The sequence below is a fragment of the Leptonychotes weddellii genome, chromosome 13 (assembly GCF_054177405.1).
Source record: "Leptonychotes weddellii isolate Sample4059 chromosome 13, ASM5417740v2, whole genome shotgun sequence".
In the NCBI taxonomy this organism is placed as follows: Eukaryota; Metazoa; Chordata; class Mammalia; order Carnivora; family Phocidae; genus Leptonychotes; species Leptonychotes weddellii.
In genome coordinates, this window is record NC_138381.1 from 60250707 (window position 1) to 60270651 (window position 19945).

General features: G+C 43.0%; 1 long non-coding RNA gene across 1 annotated transcript in view; it reads right to left on the minus strand.

The window, feature by feature from the left end:
• Positions 1–15060: 15060 nt before the first annotated feature.
• LOC145716826 (uncharacterized) overlaps positions 15061–19945 on the minus strand; it is a 7877-nt gene continuing 2992 nt past the window's right edge. The window contains exons 2-3 of the long non-coding RNA XR_014139738.1: positions 18160–18334; positions 15061–15174 (exon numbers count right to left, since the gene is read on the minus strand). This is a non-coding gene — a long non-coding RNA (uncharacterized LOC145716826). The remainder of the gene's footprint in view (positions 15175–18159; positions 18335–19945) is intronic.

Below are 19945 nucleotides of genomic sequence, written 5' to 3' on the forward strand. Positions count from 1 at the left end.
TAATGCAATATATGTTAAGAAAAAAAAAAAAAGAAGATAGCAGGAGGGGAAGAATGAAGAGGGGGTGAATCGGAGGGGGGAGACAAACCATGAGAGACTATGGACTCTGAAAAACAAACTGAGGGTTCTAGAGGGGATGGGGGTGGGAGGATGGGTTAGCCTGGTGATAAGTATTAAAGAGGGCACTTTCTGGGGCACCTGGGTGGCTCAGTCGTTAAGCGTCTGCCTTCGGCTCAGGTCATGATCCCAGGGTCCTGGGATGGAGCCCCACATCGGGCTCCCTGCTCTGCGGGAGGCCTGCTTCTCCCCCTCCTACTCTCCCTGCTTGTGTTCCCTCTCTCGCTGTGTCTCTCTCTGTCAAATAAATAAAATCTTAAAAAAAAAAAAAAGAGGGCACGTTCTGCATGGAGCACTGGGTGTTATGTACAAACAATGAATCATGGAACACTACATCAAAAACTAATGATGTAATATATGGTGATTAACATAACAATAAAAAATTTAAAAAAAAAGAAGTGCAAAGCTTCAATAAGCTTGAAGGATCAATAAAATTATCTAAATTGAAAAACAAAGGGAAAAACATTGAGAAAAAAATGAAGAGAATCTTCGTGTCCCATAGGACAATATCAAACTGTAACCTATCTGTAATAAGAGCCCAAAAGTAAAGGAGAAATAAAGGGGTAGAAAAACCATGTGAAGAAGTAAGGGTCCAAATTTCTCAAATGTGACAGAAAACATCACCCTACAGATCCAAGAAGCCAAGCAAACCTCAAGTAAGATAAATACAAACAAACACACTCTCAGGAACATAATATTCAAAGCACTGAAACTACAAATAAAGAGAAAATCTAAGCAGTATCCAGAAGAGTAAAGACACATTTACATACAGATAGAAAACAATAAATATGACAACACACTTCTCATTGAAAACAAATGCCAGAAGATACTGGAGCAAGATCTTTAAAGTGCTGAAATAGGGGAGCACCTGGCTCGCTCGGCCAGGAGAGCATGCAACTCTTGATCTTGGGGTTGTGAGTTTGAGCCCCACACTGGGTAGAGAAATTACTTAAAAATAACATCTTTTTGGGCGCCTGGGTGGCTCAGTTGGTTAGGCGACTGCCTTCGGCTCAGGTCATGATCCTGGAGTCCCGGGATCGAGTCCCACATCGGGCTCCCTGCTCAGCGAGGAGTCTGCTTCTCCCTCTGACCCTCCCCCCCTCATGCTCTCTCTCTCTCAAATAAATAAATAAAATCTTTAAAAAAAAAAAAAAGATTTATTTGACAGAGAGAGAGACAGCGAGAGAGGGAACACAAGCAGGGGGAGTGGGAGAGGGAGAAGCAGGCTTCCCGCCAAGCAGGGAGCCCGATGCGGGGCTCGATCCCAGGACCCTGGGATCATGACCTGAGCCGAAGACAGATGCTTAACGACTGAGCCACCCAGGCGCCCCTAAAAATAACATCTTTTAAAAAATAGATAAAAATTAATGTTGAAATAAGAAAGTGTCAATCCAGAATTCTATCCAGTAAAAATATCCCTCAAAAATGAGAGTGAAATAAAGATGTGTTCAGATAAACAAAAGTTAAAGAGAGTCCATTGCCAGACACAGAAATGCTAAAGGAAATCCTCCAGGCTGAATGGAAATGATACTAGATAAAACTCAGATCTGCAGTAAGGAATGAAGATCCCTGGAAATGAGAAATATGTAGATAAATATTTTTAAAATTATCTTCCAATTATAGGTTAACTATATTTCAGTGAAACTGGAAAATTTGTCATTTATGTTTCCTTCTTTTTTTTTTATTTTAAGTAGGCTCCACACCCAACATGGGGCTTGAACTCAGGACCCGAAGATCAGGAGTCACAGGCTCTACCAAGGGAGCCAACCAGGCGCCTCTTATTTTTTTTATTTTTTTTTTTTAGTAATAGTAATCTCTATACCCAATGTGGGGTTCGAACTCACAACCCCAAGATCAAGAGTCGTTTGCTCTACCGACTGAGCCAACGAGGTGCTTTCTTATTTTCTTTAAAAGACAACTGTTTAAAACAAAAACAGTACTATCGTATTGCAAGGTTTGTATATACACATGAAATATAAGACTAATGGGACAAAAGATAATATTGGGAGTGTAAATGGAATTACAGTTGACCCTCGAGCAACACAGATTTGAATGGAGCAGGTCCACTTATACATGGAATTTTTTCAATAAATACAGTACAATACTGTGAAAATGTATTTCCTCTTTCTTACACTTTCCTTTTTCTTTTTTTTTCCAAGTTTTATTTAAAGATTTTTTTTTATTTGAGAGAGAGAGAGAGAGAGAATGAGAGAGAGCACATGAGAAGGGGGAGGGTCAGAGGGAGAAGCAGACTCCCTGCCGAGCAGGGAGCCCGATGCGGGACTCGATCCAGGGACTCCAGGATCATGACCTGAGCCGAAGGCAGTCGCTTAACCAACTGAGCCACCCAGGTGCCCCCAAGTTTTATTTAAATTCCAGTTAATTAACATACCATTTAATATTAGTTTCAGGTGTAAAATTTAGTGTCTTATAATTTTCTTTCTTTTTTTTAAGATTTCATTTATTTATTTGACAGACAGAGAGACAGCGAGAGAGGGAATACAAGCAGAGGGAGGGGCAGAGGGAGAGGGAGAAGCAGGCTCCCCACTGAGCCAGGACCCTGGGATCATGACCTGAGCCAAAGGCAGACGCTTAACGACTGAGCCAACCAGGCCCCCCCGTACAATTTTCTTAATGACATTTTCTTCTCTCTAGCTTACTTTATTGTAAGAATACAGTATATTACATATATATACAACATACAAATATGTGTTAATCAGCTGTTTATATTTCGGTAAGTCTTCTGATCAAGAATGGGCTAATAGTTAAGTTCTTGGAGAGTCAAAAATTATACATGGATTTTTGCCCGCTCACAGGGTCAGCATCCCTCACCCTTGTGTTGTTCAAGGGTCAATTGTACATTGTTGTAAGAGTCTCACATTTCACATAAAATGGTACAATATTAAACCTTTTAAAAATGACCGTAATTTAAAGTATAAGAAGAAACTGTAGGAAAACATTTACAAAACTGTGGGTGAGAGAAACCTTCTAAAATAAGGCAAACCCAAGGACTTTAAGGAAATGACTGGCAAATTTAACTACAAAAAATATGTATTTTTGGACTGCAGAAGACACCAAAACAAAGTAAAAAATAAATGACCAATTGGTAAAAAAAAAATTTGCAACACATAAGAAAGACAAGAGTTTACAATTCCTACTATACAAAAAAACCTCTAAAAATTGTTGTGAAAAAAAGATAAAACAATACAACGTAGAAGTGAGCAAAGGATATGAACAGGCGATTCCAAGAACAGGAAACTCAAATGGTCAATAAACATGAAAAACTGCTTACCCCATCTACTGACCAGAGAAATTCCAATTAAAGAAACAACGAGAGAGCATTTTGCTGCTATCGTATCAATAAAAACACAGAAATGACATCCAGGGGCACCTGGCTGACTCAGTTGGTGGAGCATGCAACTCTTGATCTCAGGGTTATGAGTTTAAGCCCACCATTGAGTGCAGAGATTACTTAAAAATATAAAATCTTAAGAAAAAGAGAAAGAAATGACATCCATTGTTAATAAGAATAAGAAAAAAGGGCACCCTCATTCCTTGCTACTAGAAAGGTGAATTGTTACAATCCTTTTGGGAAATAAAATGATAATATTTACTAAAATATAAAACATACATGCCCTTTGACCCAGCATTCCCACTTTAGGGAATCTATCCTATAATTCCTGAATAAGCACAGGAATGTTTATGGCTGTATTGTTTGTAGTTACAAAAAAAAAAGGAAAAAGCCTGAAACAATCCAATGTCCATCAGTAGGGGAACAGTAGAATCTACTATGTACATGAACTATATGGTATGTTACATAGCGACTAAAAAAGAATGACTAAGGTCTTTATTATTTTCCTAGGAGGTATATACATGGCACACAGTATATAAAATCAATTTATAGAGTAATATGTACAGTTTACTTAATTTTTGTAAAAATAAAACAAAAACCTCACATCAAATCCTTAGATACATGTTTCCAATGGCCAAAGCTGGAACCAATTGAGCAACAAGATAAATAATAGAAGTATTGGATCATAACCCAAACTATAAGTAAGAAGTATCCACAAGTCCATACTGATATAAATGATTGAATAAATATATCCATGGGGGAGAAGAGACAAATCTGAATAGAATTCCAGATGATTTATACAGACACTCCATCAACAAGGAAAAGGAACATAAGTCCCCAGTACTTAGGTGTGGGCTCTACATGGTGACTCTTCTTTTTTTTTTTTTTTTTTAAGGTTTTATTTATTTGACAGAGAGAAAGACAGCCAGAGAGGGAACACAAGCAGGGGGAGTGGGAGAGGGAGAAGCAGGCTTCCCACGGAGCAGGGAGCCTGATGTGGGGCTCGATCCCAGGACTCTGGGATCATGACCTGAGCCGAAGGCAGACGCTTAACGACTGAGCCACCCAGGCGTCCCCATGGTGACTCTTCTAAAGAGTACAGTGTGTATGGGGGTGGGGATGGTGGGAGTACCTTGGCAGAGAACCCTGACAAACACTGTCTTAGCCAGGTGATCGAGGTCAATATCGTCAGTGGTTAGTCATGTAGATAATATGTGCCCTTGATAGGTTGTGATGAAAATGGTACTTTACCTCTGAGGTCTTCCTCCCCCAAACCAATAACCCCAGTCTGATTATGAGGGAAACATCAGACAGATCCCAACAGAGGGATATTCTACAAAATACCTGACAAATACTCCCCCAAAACTGTCAAGGTTATAAAAAATATGGAAAGTCTGAGAAACTGTCACAGCCAAGAGGAGGCTAAGGAGACTTGACGATTAAATGTAACATGGTATCCTGGGTGGGATCTAGGATATTAGGTAAAAAACAAGGAAATCTTAAATAAATTATGGACTTTTGCTAATGTATCAATATTGCTTATTAATTGTAATAAATATAACATCCTAATGTAAAATGTTAATAGGGGAAACTGGGTGTGTAGTATATGGGAACTCTCTATATTATCTCCTCAGATTTTCTGTAAATCTAAAACAGTCCCAGCCAATAAATTCATGAAAACATGCTCAATATCACTAATCATCAGGGAAATGCAAATCAAAACCACAATGAGATATCACCTTACCTCTATCAGAATGACTAAAATCAAATACACAAGAAACAACGAGTGTTGTCAAAGACGTAGAGAAAAAGGAACCCTCGTGCACTGTTGGTGGGAATGCAAACTGGTACAGCCAATGTGGAAAACAGTATGGAGATTCCTCAAAAAATGAAAAATAGAATTACCAGGCGCCTGGGTGGCTCAGTCCATTGAGCGTCGGACTCTTGATTTCATCTATATCATGGTCTCAGGGTCGTGGGATCAAGCCCCGTGTTGGGCTCCATACTCAGTGGGGAGTCGGCTTGAGATTCTCTCCCTCTCGCTCTCCCTCTGCCCCTCCCCCCACCCTCGCTCTCTCTGTCTCTCTCTCTCTCACAAATAAATATTTTTAAAAAAATAGAATTACAATATGACCCAGTAATTCCACTACTTAATATTTACCCAAAGAAAACTAAAACACTAGATTAAAAAGATATATGTACCCCTACATTTATTGCAGCATTTTTTTAAAGATTTTATTTATTTATTTGACGGAGAGAGAGCACAAGCAGGGGGAGTGGCAGGTAGAGGGAGAGGGAGAAGCACTCCCCACTGAGGCAGAGAGCCCAATGTGGGGCTCAATCCCAGGACCCTGGGATCATGACCTGAGCTGAAGGCAGAGGTTTACCCAACCGAGTCACCTAGGAGTCCCTATTGCAGCATTTTTTACAATTATTTACAATAGCCAAGATACGGAAGCAACCCAAGTGTCCATTCCATTCATAGATGAATGGATGAAGAAGATGTGGTGTGTGTAATGGAATATTAGCCATAAAAAAAAAGAATGAGATCTTGCCATTTGCAACGACATGGATGGACCTAGAGGGTATAATGCTAAGGAAAATAAGTCAATCAGCAAAAGACAAATACCATATGATATTTGAAAGAAAAAAGAGATAGAAGAAAACAGATTTTTAAATACAGAGAACAAATTTGTGGATACCAGAGGGGAGATGCTGGGGGAGGGGTGAAGTAGATAGAGTATTGAGTACACTTATCCTGATAAGCACTGAGTAAGGTATAGACTTTTTGAATCATTGTATTGTACACCTGAAACTAATATAACACTATATGTTAATTATACTTCAATTTAAAGAAATAAAAATAAATAGGAACACCTGGCTGGCTCAGTTGGTAGAGCATGCGACTCTATCTCAAGGTCGTGAGTTCAAGCCCCACATAGGGTATAGAGCTCACTTAAAAAAAAAGAAATGAAAAAAAATAAAGGGGTCCTAAAAATTAAAGTCTATTTTTCAAAAATCCTGTATGTACACATGTAGTTATATTTATCCATAGATATGTGTATGAGTGTTGAGAAAGAGGTAGATCCTGGTCACATCAAGGGGGTGGAAATAGGGCACCTGGGTGGCTCAGTTGGTTGGGCGACTGCCTTCGGCTCAGGTCATGATCCTGGAGTCCCGGGATCGAGTCCTGCATTGGGCTCCCTGCTCGGCAGGGAGTCTGCTTCTCCCTCTGACCCTCCTCCCTCTCATGCTCTCTGTCTCTCATTCTCTCTCTCTCAAATAAATAAATAAATCTTTAAAAAAAAAAAGGGGGTGGAAATAGAGGCAGGTGGGAAGAGATTATTAAGATTTGTTTCACTTGTTTTTTGTTTGCTTGTTTTTAAGATGTATTTATTTATTTTAGAGAGAGAGAGAGAGCACATGTGTGGGCAAAGGGAGGGGGAAAAGAGAGGCTTAGACTCCCTGCTGAGCATGGAGCCCAAGGCTGGGCTTGATCTCACGACCCTGAGATCATAATCTGGGCAGAAAACAGGAGTCGGACGCTTAACCGTCTGAGCCACCCAGGTGCCCAGATTTGTTTCACTTGTTAAAACAAGTACGTACAGTAGTGCTTCTGAAATTTAGAAATATATATTTTAAAATAGTAATACAAATACCAATGGAGTATAAAGTGTATACACCTTAAGAAGTCAGTTAAAATGAGAGGCATTTTGTCTCAATGCCTCTGTGGATACCCCCATGTTGCCCTTCTGTGCCAATTGTGTAAATCACATGATTGTCACCTGACCATTCTCTTTGCAAATTTATCTCTGTAGGAACAGAACACTTCACTGAACCTAGAGTCAGGAAATGAAAGGCATCCCTGATAAAGGTGGGATTCTTCAGTTCTTTGTTTGCTTTTAAAATTTTTGTTTATTTGTACGTGTTAAAATTATACTTACATTATGGCTGGCTCAGTCAGTAGAGTGTTCGACTCTCGATCTCGGGGCTGTGAGTTCAAGCCCCATATTGGGTGTAGAGATTACTTAAAAAATCTTTTTAAAAATAATAAAATTAAATTAAAAAATAAAAATGTCTCCTTGTAGACAGTTTGCAACAAAAAACACACAAAAGGAAAACAATATAAAACACCTACAACCCCACCATCCACTATCGTTTTTGTATGTTTCCTTATAAGCCTTCGTTCAATGCACATGTATTAGTTTATATTTAATTATATAAATATAAATATATATAAATATATAATACATAAGAATTATATATAATTTTTTCTTATTACAAAAGTAATAAATATTCAGTACAGAAACTTTAGAAAGTAGAGATACACAAAAAGAAGAAAATGAAGATCACATGTACCCTACAGACATTTTTCTCTGCATTTAATTTTTCTCTACACCAAACTGCAGATCATTTGGGTTTTTGTGGTTTTTTTTGAACTTTCATTTTTAGTTGAAGTATAGTTTACATACAATATTATATTCATTTCAGATATACAACACAGTAACTCAATGATTCCATACCTTACGAAGTGTAATTACCATCTGTCACCAAAGTCATTACATTATTATTGACTATATTCCCTATGCTGTACTTATATCCCCCATGACTTATTTATTTTATAATTGGAAGTTTGTACCTCTTAACCCCCTTACCTATTTCACCCATCCTCCCACTGCCTTCCCTCTGGCAACCACCAGGGGATCATTCTTCACAACCAATTTTGTACCCCTATTTCTTTAAACTCAGTATTACATCATGAACACTTTTTCTCTTTGTTAACAATGTTTGGTTCATTAGAATCCCTGTGGGGAAATACTTCTGGAGTTCAAGTCTCATTTAAGCAGTGCTATAACCGGAAACTAACCCAACATACTACCTGGCTGGTAGAGTTTACACTCTGGTTGGGGAGGCAGAAAAAACCAAACACACAAATCAATGTATAATCACATGGAGAACATGTTCTGAAGGAAATAAAGAGGGTGTAGTGATAAAAACAATATTGGGGGTAAGATTTGTCTGGATAGTCCGGGGAAGCTTTTGTAAGGTCATGACTTTTAAGCGGAGACCTGAAACCAAGAGGAGGAAGGGGTTAGGCTTTGGAGCTAGCAGGGGAATAATCTTCTAGGTATATCTGGAAGCCACTGAACTAGATATTTAATCCAAGTTCCTGCCAAAAGCAGCAGCATCTCTGGAACCAGAACACGACTCCTAACTCCCTACCCAAAGCTCTCTGCCTTTGCCTGCGGCCCATGTGCTGTGTGGGCTCCACTGTGCTGAGGAGGGGATAGCCAAGTCTGGCATCATGCATGTGCAACCCGGGCAGTCCCACAGGGCTCATGTAGAAGGGCCTTGAGCTTGAAATGTAATGCCCTGCTGTCACCGTCTTGAAATTCTTAATAATTTTATCTTTGAAATGGCATTTTGTAAGTGAAGTCCCATGGGACAATGGAGGTAAAAGAGGTGAGGACAACATGCATGCACTTATATATAACTATGTATACTTATATATCAAGAATGGTCATAGCATTCTTGATGCCCCATGAGCACAGAATTCCAGGGGACCCCCCACAGCTTGGGAGTTCAGCAAGACTCAAAGCAAGTACAAGGTAGATGGGGTACTCACAGTCTGGGTAAGTGGGGTCACAGCCCTGAGAGGTCATGACCTCCATCTGAATCAGAACTTGTTTGAACACAGAAGGAAGTCACTAATGTTCTTAGAAACACAAATGACTGGGGCACCTGGGTGGCTCAGTCGGTTAAGCGTCTGCCTTTGGCTCGGGTCATGACCCCAGGGTCCTGGGATCGAGTCCCACATTGGGCTCTCTGCTCGGTGGGGAGCCTGCTTCTTCCTCTCCTCCCCTGCTCGGGCTCTCTCTCGCTATCTCGGTCTCTCTCTCTCAAATAAATAAATGAAATCTTAAAAAAAATTCTCATATTTTTTGCATTTGAAACTGGCATTGCACAGTATAAACACGAACAATAAAATTCACGCTAATAATTCAACCTTTTTTTTTTCTTTTCTGAGGACATGAATAGCAAATAAATAGCACATAAGAAATGACAAGAGGCGGAAGACCGCAGAAGAAAGGAAAAAGCTGTAAGTGTTACTACTTTTAACAGCACTTTTCTCTGCTTTTTGTACAAGGGGACCCACATTTTCATTTTGCATGGGATCCCACAAATTATATAGCCAGCCCTGGGGGCAGCCAAGACCCAAGAAATCCTAGGATCTCTGCCTTTGAGTGAGGCACTCAAGGTAAAAATAAACAAACAAACAAACAAAAAACAAGCTGAGACAGCAGCACCGTTTACCTGGCTTGAGTACAAGATGAGATTAGCAGCAATATGTGCCTAGGCACGTTAAAAGCTGAGATGTAGGGAGCATCTCTCTGCTTGCTACATGGGATGCTGCCCGATTCATGAGAAAACAACAAAAAAGCTGATATGCAACTTTTTTTTTTAACTCTGCCTTTGTCTATTTTCCTCTGAGTTTTTAAAATGTGTTTTGAAAATCTCAACAGAAACACTCGCTCTCTGTAGTTAATTCAGACAATATCTGATGAAGTAATATGTGAAAATGTCCTTTTGCTGCTCACTGGAATTCCCACTCCTCCCAGAAGAATCGGCAGCTAATCTGTGGTTCTGTGCCCTTTTCCAGAGAGGGGGTGACTGAGGCTCAGAGAGAGGACGTGAGCCATCCACAGTGACCTAGCTGGTACATGGAAGAGTCAGGACTTACATCCAGAGAGGTCTACCTCCTGTATTGTGTGTGGCCCCCTCATGCTTTCAGCCGAACCATTAATACCCCAGCAAGCCAATGCAGACACTGGAGAGCATCACGAGTGTGTCTGGCCTAGATTCTACTCCATAATGACAGGCCTCCGTGGCTGCTTGGGAAGTCCCAACCGGATATTAATTTCACCACTGTCAATGGCCTTCATAATATTTTTGTTTTAAAAAATGATGATTCGGAGTACGGAGATCAAGTACATTATTAGTTCCTGTGATCTTGACTCTCAGATGAATTCGTGCAATTTAGTGCCTCCTAATGCAGTCAGATGGAAGTTCCAAAGCAGCTGTGTCGGAAATAACAGATTTCTAAAGGAGCTTGACTGATATAAACACCGTAATGGGGGCAGGGGGATGGATCTACTGAGCAGAGACGATCTTTGATAGTCTTTGGATGGTCAGGGCCTGGCACAGCGCCTAGCTCAAGGTAGGTGCTCAATATGTTGGCCAAATTGAATTAGTTGCGGTGCACAAAGATTTCTAATCCTGGTGCCTTTGAAATGAAAAGACGCCCTAGTTTTTCTGGGGCTTCAAGAGAAGATAATGAAGCGAACACCTCATTTATGAAGATGCTTTCAAGCTTAGCAGCACAACATGATGTAATTGCACCGGGAAGAACCATCATCTTGTGAGGTATCTGACCAGTTCATAACAATCCACTTTTTCTGAGAACTGCCCTCTCCCCATGTGTGGGCCAGGGCAGCCATTTGGTAGGGCAAGACCCCTCCCTTTTCTCCTAGCCACAGACTGACACCAGGGTGGATGAGGGATCTGAGCTGGACCCATCCAATTCTCTGTCCAAGGGATTCGGCATTGGGCTCAGCAGTTCTAGTCAGTTTCTAGTGTGGCTGGGATGAGGAACATAACAAAATCTGGAAAAACTTTGAGAAACCAATCTCTAGAAGGCAAATATGCTCAGGGGAAAGAAGAAACGAGAACCAGCTTGTGGCAGCTTTGTTTGTACCATCCTGCCTTTGACCCTAGCTGACTGGACCCACGTGGCAGCAGGTCCAAGTCTGGCCAGTTAGTCTTTCCCCTAGGAATTTGGTGAGAGGTCCAGTCTCTCTGTGTGCTAGAACTACACGTGCGACACTGGGGAGCCAGGGGGCAAACGTGTTCTCTTCCCCAAAGAAACCAGAGAAGCAGAGAAATGGGTCTGCAGCCTGAGAAAAGCATGTTGGAGAGAATGATGGAGAGAAAGGACTACCTTGGTCCCCAGAGTGCTCTTGTCCCTCCTTCTGGACCTTCTGGAATTCCCGTTTTGTTCTAGGAAACACCCTGGTGTCTTTCAAATAAAGTCCTTTTTTATTTACCGTGTTTGAGTTGACTTTGTTACTTGCACCCAAAAGAGCTCCAGCTGATTCTCAGGACTCCTGACTCCCTCCCCTGTCTCGATTCCAGGCCTCTGAGGCCCCATTACTTTGGGGTTCAGTAAGATGTCACAGTGCCCTTCCAGTAAATTCCTATTCTGTTCACTTAAGCTAGTTTAAATAGATCCTTGCTGTTTGCTTCCAAAAGTGCTTTGACTAAAACAATACATTTATATCAATGTAGGTATCGAAATATGCCCATATGTTTGTGGAAGTCAACTTTGGACAAAACTCCCCTGGCGCTATTACAAGATGTCGCTTCATGTCTGTTTTCACTGGCTTCTCTGCCCCTTGCACAATCTTTAGATGCCACATGTGCACAGCTAGGGGGATGCAGGAAGTGACTGGGGGTTTTTCCTTAAGAAAGCAAAGAACAGGACTTAGGAGGATCTGGTTTTCAGTCGTGGCTCTGCATCTTAGCTTTAGGCTTTGGGCAAGCCCTAGGTCCCCTTCTAATCTTAGTCTGTGCATCTGTAAAATAGGAATAACAGTCCTCACCTTACTCATCACCAGAGTTGTTGGGTGATCACAGAGTATAAGAGATTCAATGGTGTAAAGAAGTTATTTTATAATGACTACAAAGTGAACGTAGAAAATTCTAAAAATAAAGAATAACATGAAAAGGGAAGTAGAGGGGTGCCTGGGTGGCTCAGTCAGTTAAGCATCTGCCTTCGGCTCAGGTCATGATCCCAGGGTCCTGGGATGGAGTCCTGCGTGGGGCTCCCTGCTCAGCGGGGAGTCTGCTTTTCCCTCTGCCCCTGCCCATCCCACTCGTACTCTCTCTCTCTCAAATAAAATCTTAAAAAAAAAAAAAAAAGAGGAAGGGGTAGCCTACTCTTTCAACTCAGCAACAATCTGTAAATATTTTCCACAATTCTTCCACTTCATTTTTAAGGGCTGCATAGGATTTCCTCCCACAGCTGAATCTTATTTTCACAACCATTCCCCCTTCATTGCAAGGCCCCATCCTGGACACTGAGGCAGCTTAATGGTGGGAGAAGTCAAAGCTACTGGAATAGAGGATAGAGATCAAGAAGGATTTCACTGCATTTGAATTTTGAGTGTGTTTGTGAATATATTACCTATTCAAATGAATAGATGGATGAATGTCTTCAGAGAGGAGTTGAAATCGGAGCCAACTGTTGAAAAACAAGAAGGATGTTTTTTTAGAAGCGAAAAATGGAGGGAAAGGGGGAATTCCTGTAGGAATTCAAGCAAGGCAAAGGTGTAAAGGTGAGAAACAGAAGTGGACATGGGTCAGATTTATTTATCTTGAAAAAGGGCTAACATCAGGAGCTGGCGAGTGACAAAGCCAGGATTTGAACCCAGGCCTGTCTGACTCCTCTAAGTGTTCACTAGTAACCACTATCCCTTTACAGAACACTCTGGGTCTGTAAAATGGTGGCATCGAATTAGATGATACCTAAGGCTCAGTCCAGACTTACTTCCTGTGAATCCAAGTTCTGACTTACAATTTGTCTGCTACCCTGGGTCTAATGGATTAGATGAGTCCTCCAAAGCTGGGAGACTCTGCCGGAGTTTCTAGGAATTTCTAAGAAAGATCTGAGTTTGTGAAAGGCTACCAGGGACTTATCTGAAGGCCAAGCCCCATCTCAGAGTGCTTCTGTGGTGGGGGGTACAGCCTGCAGGCTCAAAGCACTTGACCTCGCTGCTCAAGGTCATGTATTACACACTATTGTCAGAGAAAGGCCCACCCGGGAATCCTGGGAGCAAATTCCAGGCGCACAAAATGGCAAACTGTGAGTCAGAGGACTCTGAGAAGAGCCATCCCAGGGATGATAAATTGGGGCCAGAGGCCCACTCTGGCCCAGAGGCCTGTTTCATTTGGCCAGCACAATGTTTACTGAAAAGCTTGGGGGGCACCTGGGTGGCTCAGTCGTTAAGCGTCTGCCTTCGGCTCAGGTCATGATCCCAGGGTCCTGGGATTGAGCCCTGCATCGGGCTCCCTGCTCTGCGGGAAGCCTGCTTCTCCCTCTCCCACTCCCCCCTGCTTGTGTTCCCTCTCTCTGTCAAGTGAATAAATAAAATCTTAAAAAAAAAAAGAAAAGAAAAGAAAAAAAGGAAAGAAAAGCTTGGACTAGTTACCAAACATTTAAAAAACAAGAGATTTTCAGATTTCTAGATTTTCATGAAAAACAGGAAGACTTCACAACAGTGGGTCCACATTCCCACGGTTGGCTAGACTCTGGCTGCCCCTTTCTGTGGTACCTTCCTCAGCCCTGGAGTCCCCAGTGGGCCTACACATCACCAGGTTACCTTGGGGCCTGGAGGAATGTGAGTTTGACCACCATGTTTTACGAGATGAGGAAACTGAATCCTAGAGAGAAGAAGGAACTTAGCTGGGGTCACGAAGACTGGAGACTCCAGCTAGTTCCCAGGGTACTATTCCTGGTGCTGTGTTTCTTTTGGAGAACAAGTCATGGACCAGAAAACAAGGAATCCTCAGGCTTGAGGTGAAGGTCAAAAGCCTACCGTATGCCAGGGGCCTCACAGAGAATGGAATAACATTTCCTGTTGTAACCTGCCACCCCAACCCCTCCACCTCCTCACTCTTACCCCAGGCAGGTTTGGGGATCACCTGGCATTGGAATATGCTACATTCTTACTCAGAATGGTCTAGAAAAGAAATATCCTAGGCTTTTCTCCTTTACCATTCGGAATGTGTCGGTGGCATCCCGTAGGAAACTTGCCCTGTTCCCCCAGACTGGGTTTTATCACCCCTGAGATGAGTCTTAATCCTGGGCTTCCCTCATCAAAGCATAGAACACTGAATCGCAAACAATAACAACAAAATGGCTACCATTTGCTTATGCATTTACAACGTGCATAATAATATTCTCGTTAATTTCCCATAAGAACCCCCTAGGTTTGGGGAAGTAAAGTAAATTTACCCCAAATCCCACAGCTGGAAGTGGGTTCAGACCTCTGTCTGACAAGAAACTGATGCTCTTCCTATTTTCTGTCCCTCAGTTGCTAGAAATGGAGTTTCAGAACAAAGTAAGACCCAAAGTCCTGAAGATGTGGGTTCACTCCACCACCTTGGCTTTCCAGGTTCTCCATGTGCATCTTGAAATGTCAGGTCTGCACAGATGGGGGCTGGGGAGTCACCCCAGGAAGGAACCTCAAAGAGCTTGGTGATGGTTTTGTAAATGTGAACCATGAATCACAAACTTCTGCTTGTATCCCCACCTATCCTTGCCCCAGCGTGGGATTGAGGTGGATGACCATTAACCAATTTGGATTGACACCCCAAATTCCTGAGCCAAAGTCTATCCCAGGGACCATTCTGCTTTCTCACAGTGTGGTTACACTGACACAAAGCGCTCAGAAGGAGCCACTGGCTGGATCACACAGCACCCCAAATCTTCAGCTAAAAGCTTAACTCAATCTGAGCACCATTACCTTTGTTCATGCAAATGGCCTCCACTGTTGGACATTTAGATGGTTTCCGGTTTTCATTAATAGAAACAGTGCTCCAGCGAACACTCTTGAACGAACAGTTGTGCTTATTTCATCAGATTCCTACAAGTGAAATTGCTGGGTCAAAAGGTAAGTGTATTTCTTAGGCTTTTAAAATGTCTCCAGACCAGGGCGCCTGGGTGGCTCAGTTGGTTAAGCGACTGCCTTCGGCTCAGGTCATGATCCTGGAGTCCCGGGATCGAGTCCCGCATCGGGCTCCCCGCTCGGCAGGGAGCCTGCTTCTCCCTCTGACCCTCCCCCCTCTCATGTGCTCTCTGTCTCTCTCATTCTCTCTCTCAAAAAAAAAATGTCTCCAGACCACTTTCCAGAAAGTTGCCCCAGTGTACCCTCCCAGCAGTGTGATATGAAAACACTGGGTCCTTCCTTCTAGGCCATTGCCAGCCAGAGTGGCAGGTCGCAAAATATTTGATAACTTGATAGCCAAAAATGATTTTTTGTGTGGTCATTCAACAAATATTTATGAGAGCCATGCACTGCGCTGAGCAATGGAGATGTTATCGGGTCAAGATAGTAGGAGACCCTGCCTTTGGAGACCGTCTAGTGGGAGAGAACACAACTTAGGGGGTAATTCGTGGGGAAACTCAGGGTGCTGTTGTAAACGTAACAGGACTTAACTAGGAGGGTGTCTGGGGCAGTCTTTTTGAGGAAGCGGCATTTAAGCAGAGACCAATTAGTCCGTTGGAAATAGTACTAAGTTTTTGTAGGCCATTTGTATTTCCTCTTTTGTGAGTCGCCTACTGGTGTCCTTTGCACATTTTTTTTTCCCTTTAGGGCATTCTTTTTTTTTTCCTTTTTAAAAGGATTTTATTTATTTATTTGACAGAGAGAGAGCACAAGCAGGGGGAGCAGGAGAGGGAGAAGCAGGCTCCCCACTGAGCAGGGAGCCCGATGAGGGGCTGGATCCCAGGACCCTGGGATAATGACCTGAGCCGAAGACAGATGCTTAACGACTGAGCCACCCAGGTCCTCCTTTTTTTTTTTTAAGATTTTATTTATTTGTCAGAAAGAGAGAGAGAAAGAGCACACACAAGCAGGGGGAGCAGCAGGCAGAAGGAGAGGTGGGCTCCCCACTGAGCAAGGAGCTCGATATGGTACTCGATCCCAGGACCCTGGGATCATGACCTGAGCCGAAGGCAGACGCTTAACCGACTGAGCCACCCAGGCGTCCCATTTTTTTTTTTAAGATTTTATTTATTTATTTGAGAGAGGGAGAGAAAGCGCGCCCACACACAAGTCGGGGGAGGGGAAGAGGGCAAGGAAAAGCGGACTCTCCCCTGAGCAGGCGTCCCAAAGGGCATTCTTTTTTTTTTTTTTAAAGAAATTTTAAATTGAGGTAAAATGCACATATAAAGGTCACCATTGTAACCATTTTAAAGTGTGCAATTCAGGATGCCTGGGTGGCTCAGTCCGTTAAGCATCTGCCTTTGGCTCAGGTCATGGTCCCAGGGTCCTGGGATTGAGCCCCGCATCGGGCTCCCTGCTCAGCAGGGAGTCTGCTTCTCCCTCTCCCTCTGCCGGCACTCCCCCTGCTTGCGCGTGCTCTCTGACAAATAAATAAATAAAATCTTAAAAAAATAATAAAGTGTACAATTCAGTGACATTTAAGTTCAGTCACAATTTTCAAAATTAATTTATTTCAAAAAATGCCTAAAAAGCAGTAAAACAAATATCTTGATTTTTTTTTTTATCCATCTTTAAGAACTCTGTTGACCTTTAACATATGAACTCTCTCTGTCATCTGTAGTCCGTTTTCTTCAGCTAGCCATTTGTCTTTCGTGTGTTTGTGTGTGCGTGTGTGTGAGTTAAGGTCCTGCTGGTGACACAGAGGCAGGAAATACTGTTGATGATAAACCATGGCCCACAAGAGCACTGTCACCCCCGAAGACCACAGCACAGAGGGCCCTAGATAACCCTGGTGGGGGCAGGAGCAGTAGCTTCTGAGCCTGTGCCTCTTGCAGGGTCTTTGGTGAAGCTCAAAGAGAACAGGAAGAACAGAACAGGCAGATGATTTGCCCACTCCTTCCAGTCACGAAGGAAACCCACTTGTCAAGAGAAAGAAAAGCGGCCCAGGGTTCAGTGGAAAGAGAATGGCTGTTGGAGTTAGGGAGGCCTGCACTCGATTTGGACCGCACCCCTCACTGGTGCAGGCTTGGAGGAACCACCTTACTTCCCAGTTACCTCTAAAAAGGGGGCAATCATCCTACCCTCAGAGGGAGGCTGGCGGGGCTAAATACACTGGGACAGGCCACCCAGAGCTACACCCAGGGCTACACCGTCAGCAAGAGGCAGAACTGGAATTCAAACTCCTGTCTGTTTGGCTCCAAACCCAGAGCTCTGCTCCTGCTTGAGGTACTGTGACTGTACCATGAATAATCTTGTCGCTATTGTCATTATAGAGCCAGACACAGGGGCACCTGGGTGGCTCAGTTGGTTAAGAGTCCAACTCTTGATTTTGGCTCAGGTCGTGATCTCGGGGTCATGGCATCAAGCCCCTCATTGGGCTCTGTGCTCAGCGCAGAGTCTGCTTGTCCCTCTCCCTATGCTCCTCCTCTCTCTCTCTCTAAAAAAAAAAAAAAGACAGAGAGAGAGAGAGAGAGATCGCGCCAGACACAGCCCAGCATTGAAGAGTGTCCTCGAAGGAGGTGGGTTAGCCTCACATGCCTTCTAAGCAAGTCCAATAAAGGCAAGTTGGGGGGATGGGTGCCTGAGTGGCCCAGTTGGAGAAGCGTGGGACTCTTGATGTCAGGGTTGTGAGTTTGAGTCCCACCTTGGGTGTGGAGAGATTACTAAAATTTGAGAACCTTAAAAAAATAAAGGTGAGTGTGGTGGTTTCTTGTTATGCTGCGGAAACGACAGTGCCTCTCTCCTATGCTTTACTCTATCATCTCCTCCTGTTGTTGGGTCCCTGGCTCATGGCCAATCATTCAACAAAGCCTGGCAGCAGGGTACATGGTCCCAGAAGCAAACCAAGGTCCAGGGGCCACTCTGTCTCATGCACGCTTTTGGTCATTCCTTTCCCTTCCTTACCTGGCCAGTCCTCTGTTTCTTCATCCGTAAAATGAGAATCCCAGGGTAGGCACCTCATAAGGGTGTTTTGAGAATTACAGAGGGTCAACTCAGTAATGCACTCAGAACCATGGCACAATGAATATTCTCTGCTTATTATCAACACCCTATCTCTGTCCTCAGGGAACTTCAAAACCTGTTGGGAAGAAAATATATTAGTATGAGACAAGATTACAAAGCAATATATAATATAGGACCCAATTATATTTTTAAAAACCCCCAAATATTATACATATGTAGAAAGGGGAAAAGACCAGAAGGAAATGCTGACAGTGCTTAACTGTTGGTGGTAAAATTACAGGAGATCTTTATTTTTCTTTGTGTTTTCATGTCTTTTCTACATTTTTCTGCAATGCACATATCATTTGCAATCAGGAAAAAAAAAATGCTCTGTGAGAGCTGAGAGGAGCGAGCTATCACTTGGATCTGAGCTTGTGAGGAGGATGCCCCAGGGGAAGTGGGATTTGAGCCAGGCTTGAAAAGATGGGAGAATTTGAAGAACTGGGGAGGGGAGCCAGAAAAAAACCCTTTTTTATTTCTTTGTGTTTTGTCTGTTTCCTCCCCTAGGCTGTGGGCTCCCGGGGGCACCATCCATGGTCTAGCTTGTTCACTGCTGTATCCCTAGCATCTAAAACAAAGAACCCCCAAACCTGGTGCTTAGTAGGTGCTCAATAAATACAGATCTGGTAAGCGAATAACCTTGACAGCTCCGCTTAGCCTGGGAGACAAGGATGCTCTCAGTTCCCTGTCCAGCTGGTGCACTGCCAAAACCGAGGTGCGTGGTTTCCATGGCAACAGAAGAGGGGCCTCGGCCAGCAGCAGGAGGCAGATACAGGGATTGTGAGCTCTGCATCTTTTCAAGGTGCAGCCTGGAAATCGGGAACATGGCGGTGGGCTCTTTCAACAAATGTTGAGGGAAGGGAAGGAGCTTCATAAATATGGCTAACTCAGTTCTTCACTGTACAGGTCTGTCAAATATACCAATGAATGGTAGTTTGGGTCTTTGAAGGAGGGTGGGATGCTCTTAGTGGGTGGAAGGCTAGGGACTCAGGAAAGATTTGTTCTAGTCTGGACCCTGCTGTGTGACCTTGGACAGGTTATTTAACCTCTCTGAGCCTCGTGTTCATTTAGAAAATAGGAGGTTTGACCAACTTTAGAATTACTTACAAAAAGATGTGTGTGGTAAGAATGTAAAATGCTACAACAGTTGTGAAAGTTTGGTTTCTCAAAAAGTTAAACATAGAATTATCATATGACCCAGCACTTCTATTGGTAGGTAAATATCCAAGAGAATTGAAAAGAGGTACTAAAACAAATACTTGTACACGAATGTTCATACCAATACTATTCACAATAGCCAAAAGACCATCAATGGATGAATGGATAAAGATGGTATATCCATACAATGGAATTAAGCCATTATAAGTTATGAAGTACTGATTTGTGCTACGACATGGATGAACCTCAAAAAACATGCTAAGTGAAAGAAGCCCAACTCAAAAGATCAGATATTGTATGATTCTATTTGTATTAAATATCTACAACAGGTGGGGCGCCTGGGTGGCTCAGTTGGTTAAGCAACTGCCTTCGGCTCAGGTCATGATCCTGGAGTCCCGGGATCGAGTCCCGCATCGGGCTCCCTGCTTGGCGAGGAGCCTGCTTCTCCCTCTAACCCTCCTCCCTCTCGGGCTCTCTGTCTCTCATTCTCTCTCTCTCAAATAAATAAATAAAATCTTTAAAAAAAAAA